Consider the following 9,370-nt stretch of genomic DNA (forward strand, 5'->3'; position numbering starts at 1 on the left):
TTCTCTTCTCTTCTCTTCTCTTCTCTTCTCTTCTCTTCTCTTCTCTTCTCTTCTCTTCTCTTCTCTTCTCTTCTCTTCTCTTCTCTTCTCTTCCTAAGGTAAATGGAATGACCTAAACAGAACTGTGTTTTCACAGTTTATCAGCAAAAAATGTTGGAACTCAGAAATGGAAACAAGCAAACTGTCTAGAGCTCAATACACATCAAACACTGAAAAAGAACAAAAAGGAGATGGCATCAGTAAGGGCTTGTAAAACTGCTTTCAAAAACTTGTCCTTTAAATATTAAATGGAAACAGGTTGGTCATCACACTACAGAGATTGAGTGAATCATAATTGTTTCTGGATAGAGGAAAAGAATAAAATGAGTATTTGCACAAATCAATCATACATGCTATTTAAATGTTAAATTGTAAATTTCCTCTGCAGAAAGACTGCCAGGGGGCAATATCATATGCAGCATCATGTGCAGGTTTGTCTAAACAGTAACTTTGTCCACTCCATGTACAACAAGTGACCAAGCAACTCCACAGTAATAACTCTGGACCTCAGGATCATTCTCAGCTCCCCAGATCCAAATCAGATACACCATGCCCAGGATTTCTGCAGTTTTCAGAAGGATCACACAAATAGTTTAGAGTTTGAAGATGCCATATGCAAGATATTTTCTTGCTGTTAGAGTGGGAAAACCAATTCAACTGTTTGAAAACTCAGATTTTTCTGATTACCCTTATGAGAATTATGACTTCCTTAAGATTGCAAAGGCAATTTTAAATAAAACCTCCAACTTATAGCTTAATGATCAGGCAGTGTTCTAGCGAAGCAGGGTTAGTTACTATGATGTGTGGTTCAGGTACAGGGACAAATGGACTTCCTTTATCTAAGGAGGCTGAAAAAGAAAACATGAGGCCTGTCTTGGGGCCCTGTGGTTTTACATCTCCACTACTTCACATTATTATTGTACCCAACTTATTCATTTAGAACATTTGAATTGTAGACCAACTTTTGTCTTGCACTTCATTTTAGATGAGAAATGAGAAAATTTCAGATTGATTCCTGAAACAGATCTACCCATCTTGATTCTGTCTATGCCTATTGAATCTTTGTCAGAGAAAAAGTGTGACAGAACCCCTTGGGAACTGCGCCCTAAAATACGTGGAAAAACACTCTTCTCTTAGAACATATATTTAGGCACACTGCTTTGTTGCCTATATTAAAGCTCCTCATTAAGTAGGCAGAGGCAATCAGGCTCTTGAGCGACCTAGCTGATGAAGAGTTTTATCATTTATACACCATAATTATATGTAAGATATCATGTCAGGGTTTACCTTGAACATAGGAGAAGGATCATGATTTAGTAAATGGATAATAAGGCAATAAGCCTTGTAATGTGTTGATTTGTTAGCTTAGACTTGTGCACAGAGCGCATACAAAGGATGTGTTAGCATCAACTGCTCTGATGAGATGGCTATGAAATCAAGCTGTGCTGACACCAAACAATTTTAGATACTTCCAAGGCCAAGCTCTGATAATGATACTTTGGTGACCCTCAAACCCTCATTAATGTTTTTGTAATGTAAACGGAATGCTTAGCCAGTATATTATACTCTAATATATTCTGTGTATATCCATAAATGAATATGTATGGTTTGAAATTGTTTTCCTAACAACTTGTTTCTGCCAGCCCAAGGGATTTTGAGCACGGGAAATTGTTCAAGGTTTTATGTTCAAGAAATGCTTGCCTGACTTCAGCAATCAGGAGGGTGAAACCTTACATCTTGTTTAAGTTTACTATGCAAGCATGCAATATCTTTAATAGTATTTACCAAAAATTCCATGTGTGTTTTAGAGAGGCAGACACAAAAAGGGTGTGCCACAAACACACCTTAATTAACAGCTGATTTAGAGCATTTCTTCTTTTCACTAAAATTTTCTTTTAAGCTCTTGTTTTCAAATATTCTCTCTAATTTTGCAATTCTTTTCCACATTTCATTGTTTTATTCTTGTTCAGTTAGCAGCAGCTTATTTCTCTCTCTTCTTCTAAATGTAAATATTGTATTCTTAAATTTCCCTCTGAATGGTAATGCTTTCAGATTACTATTTACAGTTTTTTCTTATACAACAAAACCAGAATTCTTTCTGGTTTTGTTGAGTTTTTTTCCCTTTGTTGTTCTTTTTTTTTTTTTTTTCCTTTTCCTTTGTCTATTTATTTATTTATTCACTTTTAATGTAATCAGAATGTTCTTTTACTAACATTCCCTCCTAGAGGCTGCATATATTAGATGCTTCAGATAGCATAAACCTCAATAGAATTGTGAGAACTAATGACAGTTAGTTTTTTTAAGCCATGGATTTACCCTTTTCCAAAACCTCTTTTTTCCCCAAAGACTTCTGGCTACAATTTTGAATCCTGTGTTCTATCTGCACCTTTTTATTCTGTTGGCAGATAGCTTGTTTGAGACCCAATCGTCAGGACATTCCTGTGTCCTTCTCTTGCATTGCTGACTTAAGGTGAATACGTCTCCATGACAGTAAATCAATCAGGTCTTTAAAATTAAATGGGATTTCAGCTTCCAAAGCTCAGCCTAGATGAGGAGCTAGGAATAAGAACTGTAGTGAAATGCAATAACTGAATATTCTTCTGGTCACACCATTGAGCCACACAGTAATAATAAACCACATTATAGACACATGACACATTTAGAGAATTTACAAACACCTCAAAATTGTTGTCCAATTATTTTATTCAGTGGCAAAAGTAATGTATGTGCTTCTACCTAATTCCAACGAAGAGATGAACAAGGGAGAAGGCTATTTCATTTTACGATGTTACTGTCATTTAATATTTTCACTGTTTCAGTTTGTTATAGCTTAAATATTATTTATTTTTCAAATCTGGACAAATAGGTATTTTTAATGCAAAATTAAGACATCAAAAGTAAGGCAGACTGGTTTGTGTTGGGCAAAACTTTTGATATTACTGAAAATTAAAAGATGCTTTGAATTATTACACTAGATTTTTTTAAATTTACATTGGTTCAGTTCGCAAATCAGATTTGAACAACATTCAATTTAGAATACCATTAATTTTTATTTGCAGTAAGAAAACCTGGACTATACATACTATAATTATATTTATCAGAGAAAATTGTAACTCCCCAGAAACCAATCCATAGCTTGTCACAGAATGACAAATTATTTCAGAGAAAGTTGGCAGCAAGAAAATTTTTGAAGGAGCTTGATCTCTCATCCTATCTGGAACTGAAGGTTTTTAAGTGATCTGCAGCTGTCCTTGATTATTTATTATATATTTTTGAAGCTGACCAATGGCACACACAGCAGTCCTGTAAAATGAGGGGACTTTTTGACTATGAAACTTTATTACATATTCTTCCATGTTTGTCAAATTTCCCTGATGGACTGTCATTGGACTTCTATAGCAAGCTGTGGCAGGGTTCTGCTAGAGGCCACTCAGAATTTAGGGCCACTAGAAGGATCCAATATCAAAGGGAAAATTATTTTGTTTTACTTTGGACAACATAATCCATACTGGTCTCCTGCAGAAGAAATTAAATACTCTAACCACTAAATACTTTTCCATCTTGTATCAACATTAGATAGTTTTGTGCCATGGAATTATCCACAGAAAAATAATTTTCAATGATTTCTGTGACAGATGGCCAGTCATAGATTCAACTTTCCTGTCTTGTAACAACTTTAGTTACTCATACAGAGGTAGTTATCACCTTCTGCTGTGCCTAAGAATAAGGAGGCTAGATTATACCCATCTGCCCCCCAAATAATCTACCATTTGCCAAGAAGGTTAGTTTTCCAGAAAGACATAGGTAGTTCCAGATTTGGCAGATGTTGGATGTTCATTTCATCCTCTTCTTCTGATATTGCTCTCATAACTGCAATATCAGTTTTTGTACCCTTCCAGAATTCTTTTCCCAGCATTAACTTATATACTCTGCTTGTTAAAATTTGTAATAGCTCCCTCAAAAAGTCCCACAGTTAAATCAATATCCTTCTCCTGCTGCCCTTGACTGCAGTAGCAAATCTCCCTTTGACTGTGCTGTCATATAGAATTACACTAAACTGAAACACTAATTTCAATTGGTAATCAAAGGTATTAGTTTCCAGATAAATTCATAGTAAGACATATTAGCAACTGTCTGTAGTAATCACATTCCATTACCAAGGGAGTTTTGGATAATGGAAAGTTTAGTCTCCTTCAATATGTGTCTAGTTTTATGACACATTAGTACAACTGATGTTTTAGCAGCTTGTCACTAGAGTAATGAATTCACAAACTAAACTTGTTTCATTTCCTGAAATTTTATAAACTCTTTTTTTTTTTTTAACATATTGTCTCCTCCTTCTTCTATTATTTCTTTGTCATTTATCAGTGGACACCTGTCAGGTTAGGTATCCTGAAGGTGAGAAGTCTATGGCAATTTGTTCTTTTGTATCTGCATAATATATTCATACCCTGATCAATGTCTGTTGAAATTTGGAGGAAGATTGCTGTTGAATCAGTCTGTCAAAGTTGTGACCACACTTGTCTGTTCTGCTCTTCACACAAGTTCATGTGTGTGATAGACACGTATAATGTCTATCGTTATACACAGAAGAAAGCTGTGCAAAAGCGGCTTGCACACTCAAGCTGTCCCTTCCACTCCTTCTCTTCATCCTCTTCCTCTGCACTAGTGGGAGAGAAAAAGCTGAGTGGAGCAGGCCACAGCATGCTGCCACTGAGCAGGGCAGTGGAGAGTGCCCTGGGTCTGCTCCACAAGAGGTGGGATTGAGAGGATGATGAGGAGACAAGAGCACTCCTCTGTGAGCTTCGGCACAATCCAACTCCATGGCTGCATTGTCACATTTCCTTCTGATCTCAGAAAGCAAATGGGGGCTCCCTCTTTCCTGAGAAGTGGAGACAAACTAGGCTCTTCCTTGGCAATCAGTTTAATACTGAGATGGCAGAATTCAGCTGAGATGTCTGATGGCTCTGGTATCTGTGTCTAATTCTAGATCTATCTAGCTACCTGCATGCATATGGATAAAAATCCCTTGGAAACTATAACAGTTTGCCTTAATTTCTGTCTTTTTAGGATGGATCCAGCATGCTGCATACTATCTTTTCTGATATTGTATTTCTTATTTGGCTTTTAGCTTTTTAAGTTGAACAGAACTCCTCTGAAGCGACACGTTACCTAGTCTTTGAGTGAGAACAATCCTGTCTGGGCCCTGTCTAAACTGCCCAATGTGTGCCTTTCTGATAGATCTTTTAATGGAACGTTAGTTTTTTATATTTTAAATTGTGGTTATTTTTCTTGTTTCTTTTAAACCATGTTGTCCTTAAATTCTTAGCAGTCCAAATGGGAGGGTCTTTCACCCATCATCTCCTCTCGGCCACTGTTCATCTTTGATCAGGCATGAAGGTTTTTCCAAAAAAGAACGCAAACCCAATTTGATGCTCAAGGAAGCATCTAACTGTCTGGGGAGAGAAAGCATGTTGAGCACTTGCAATACAAGCAGGAAAAAGTACTGGGTTTTTTCAGTAGTTCAAGGACTTCTGCTTCTACCTTGGGGCCCTGCCATCATTTATGTGCAGTAAACACAAGTTGGAGTTGCTTCTTTGCTTATAACTTTTGTGTCTCACCGGGAATGCTAGCTGATTTCCTACCTTAGCAGGCAGCTTTGCTATTTATTTTTGGAATAATGGAATGGGGGAAGCAGCTCTCACAGCTGTCAAAATTGATTTTTCTTCCCTCTCCAAACAATCATTCATTAGCACTAAATAATAAGCACTCCAGATGATCCATTGCTATTTCTGTCATTTTGAAAAACAGCTGAAATACAGTCAATCTGGTTGAACCTGCCCACCAAACAATTGCAGAGTTTGTTGATAAAACATTTGATTTCATTGACCGAGTTCAGTAGAACTTTAACGAGGTCCTGGCTGGCCACTCTCAGTAGATATCATCATAACGTAATGTTAAAAATTAATTTTTTGTTTTTCATTGTTGTGCATATTGACAACATATCTTAACCTCAAATGCTGAGATGCAAGGTTTTAAGACTCAGAACTGGAAGCACTGTGTTCAAACATCTGGCAGTTCATTCCCAAATATTCTGATTTTCAGCCACTTTTCAAGAAAGGTTTTATGCTAAATAAATTGATTTGGTTGGACACAGTGCAAAGCAACCTACATTAATTTGAATATTTTTTCATAAATCAACTGCTTCTGAAAGAAATTGGACACGGGAACTGCAAATATAATGTAGCTCAGTAGCTCCAGAAGCAATTTCACTTGCCAGAAATTGGCAAACTGTTGAAAATTTGGTTTTATAATGTTCTTTTGGAAACTGATCCCAGTTAAACACAAACACACACAAACACACACACACACACGCAAACACAAACACACTCAGGACTGGTTAATTTTAGTCCAGATTAATTTAACAACTTATTTTACTACACACTGTTTTAAGTGCTCATGTCCTCATGAATAAGGAAGAAAGTACACAGGGAAAAAGTATCACCAAAACTGAGAGGAAGGCCAAACTCACTCCATTCCCAGCATCAGAACTAGCTGGCCTTAGCTTATAGGCAGCATGAAAGTTTAGTGTAGCCAAGCATATCTCTTTTAAAAATAATGTTAAATTATTTGGACTTGGAACTGCATCTTGCTTCCTGTGTAATAATTGGCCAATTATAACTCCTTGATTTATGGGGAACATGTTGGCTCTGCTACTTAGTGGAGACCCTGGCTTACCAACATCTCTTGTTCAAGGCTTTGTTTGCACAGTTGACACTCCTCTTTCTTGACAAACAAGTAATCTTGTTACCTGGGGTCTCTGACAATAAAAGCCAACTTGAGACATGTAATAGCAGTAGAATTTCAGTATTTAACTTTGTTGATTTCCAGTAATTTATTCTAGCTCCTTTATTCAATATCTATTGTGGTCAATTGTTGGCTTTGGGACTTTTGTCAGGCGGCATCTTTCTTATAATGGAGCTTTATTCCTTACTAGCCTTATTAGAAAATCAAACCTGTTGTGGTTACTTTATATAGCTGAACATTTTCCTTTGAAGTCAGTCTTATAACCTCAATAAGCAGAAAAACACAAACATAGTGAACAAAAAGTTTTAACCACATCCAGGAAGAAGTATGAAAATCTCTGCATTATATTTCAGTCCTTGAAACAGATTTTGTGAGGTTTTTTTAAATACTTTTTTTTTTTTTTAATTGAATAAGTTTGGAGAGAGCTATGAAAAAAACACACAATAAGGCTTAGCTCAATGTCAATCCCTTAAACCCATAGGAGTAATATAAATTTGTTTCCACACATTTTTTGAAGCTGTACTCTTGCATATGTAATTTTCAGTAGTCTATTAATTTTCTAGTTTAGAAAAAAAGTAATATTATGTGACAGTTTTAACACAGATGGCTTATATGTATATAGAATAATTTCTGTAAGAAACTATTATCAAATCATTATCTTATTCCTTCTCTGTAGATAAGTGCAGTTCCTGAAGAATAGCTATGGAATGAAAATTAATTTGATGCTACTACAAACTCAAGAACTCCAACAGTCACCAGTTCAGGCAATATGAGTCACAATTATCTGAATCATTAAATTTTTTCAGAGTTGATGATATTTGCATCTCTCCTCATGTACAACTGAAAAAATCTCCCAGAAATTTTTGCCTTGATTGTTTGAGGTCTTCTAATTTCCATCCTAAATTTATTCAGACTGTTTACATCCATTTTCTTCCATGTCAAATCTTGTTATTGGCCTTTAAGGTGAATTGTTTTTGTTTTTTACATCTCTAGTGTTTATTCCCCTGACACATTTGTTTAAGTGACAAGGCAACACTCACTCTCAGAACCCACTATTTTCTTCCATTTTTCCTTCCTTCCATTTTCTACATTTTCATCTTTCTGTTATCTATCCCACAGTCTCTTCCTGTATTCATCCTAGATTGTTTTAACTTTTCCTAAATGTGAGTAATCACAATACTACATTATATTCAGGATCTCAGGTTTTTTCCTCAGCATTGTGTTCTCTATATCATTTTCTATTCAAATGACCGTGTTATTTATACTACAAATTTTCACCCCATTTCTCTTATTCCAGGCTTTACAATTCATTTTGCACAATGCTCCCACTTCTCTGTATAGGTTATGCCCTCCCACTTCACATTGTTTGTGAATATGACTATTAAACTACTTTAGGTCATGCCATGATTACAAATTAGTTTATTTCCAAAGGTATTCCAATAAATTCTTTCCAACCCAGTAGGTTATACTTTATCTTTTCTTTAATTTCTCCTCCACATTATAATATTCCTGTTAATTCTGTATTTTGCATTTTTATTTCAGCTGTTGCCATAAATTCTGGGCAGATTAAATATTACTTTTGTCCTTTAATTTAAAAAAAATAATGAAGCACTCTATACAAAAAAATGTGTAAGGTCATCCTGGCTTAATAGACCTTTAGTAAATCCAAATCTATCTGAGTAAAATATTACAGCATTTGCGGAGGAAACAAATGTCTTGAAACACATCTGCTTATGAAGATTTGTTATTGGATGCTATCAGAAAAAGTGGCACCCTTTGTACATCTGTTAAATTGTGTAATCTCTCCTATAAGGATTGATGAAAGTACAGTAAAAGCAATCTTCTTAGAACATTTTGCATTAGAGATATTGAGTTTCTGTGTCAACCTTAATTTGTCTCCTCTTTCATATCTTTCATCCTCTTTCTTTTTATTATATATTTACTAAGCGTTCCCACAGATAACTATTATAACATTGTTTTTTAAGAAAATTCAATTAACTGATCTTTCTCAATTAGCTTAGCTGAAGGTGAAACATTTTGCATACACCAGCTCATGCTTCCAGAGGTAAAATGGACATGAAGAAAGCTCAGAGGCAAATTGAGCTACCCAACTGTGTTCAGCAGAGATTTTATATCTGGGAGTAGCTCGAAACAAGAGGATTTTATTGGAAGTCTTTTATGAAAAAATCAGTGTCTTCCCATTTATTACATCTGTGGCCAAAATATTATTCAGTGACAAAAAAATAAATACAAATAAAAGTAACAAAGAAAAGTCAGTGACTGCAATTCAGGTTAATTTCTTCTTCTTAGTTGTGGTTTGAGTTAATAAATAAAGTCACATTCCTAAAAGTAGAAAACTAGTTATTCAGTTACTGACTATTACATGAACCTCATAAAGAAATTTTTCTTCTTCTCTCTACCTCTGTATAGACAGCAAAATCTCTATACAGATAAAAGTCTGTAAACACATTCAGGTGTAATTTGCATGCTTTTGGATATAAAAGTATATGCAGGTGTAGAAAAA

The sequence above is a fragment of the Parus major genome, chromosome 1 (assembly GCF_001522545.3).
Source record: "Parus major isolate Abel chromosome 1, Parus_major1.1, whole genome shotgun sequence".
In the NCBI taxonomy this organism is placed as follows: domain Eukaryota; kingdom Metazoa; phylum Chordata; class Aves; order Passeriformes; family Paridae; genus Parus; species Parus major.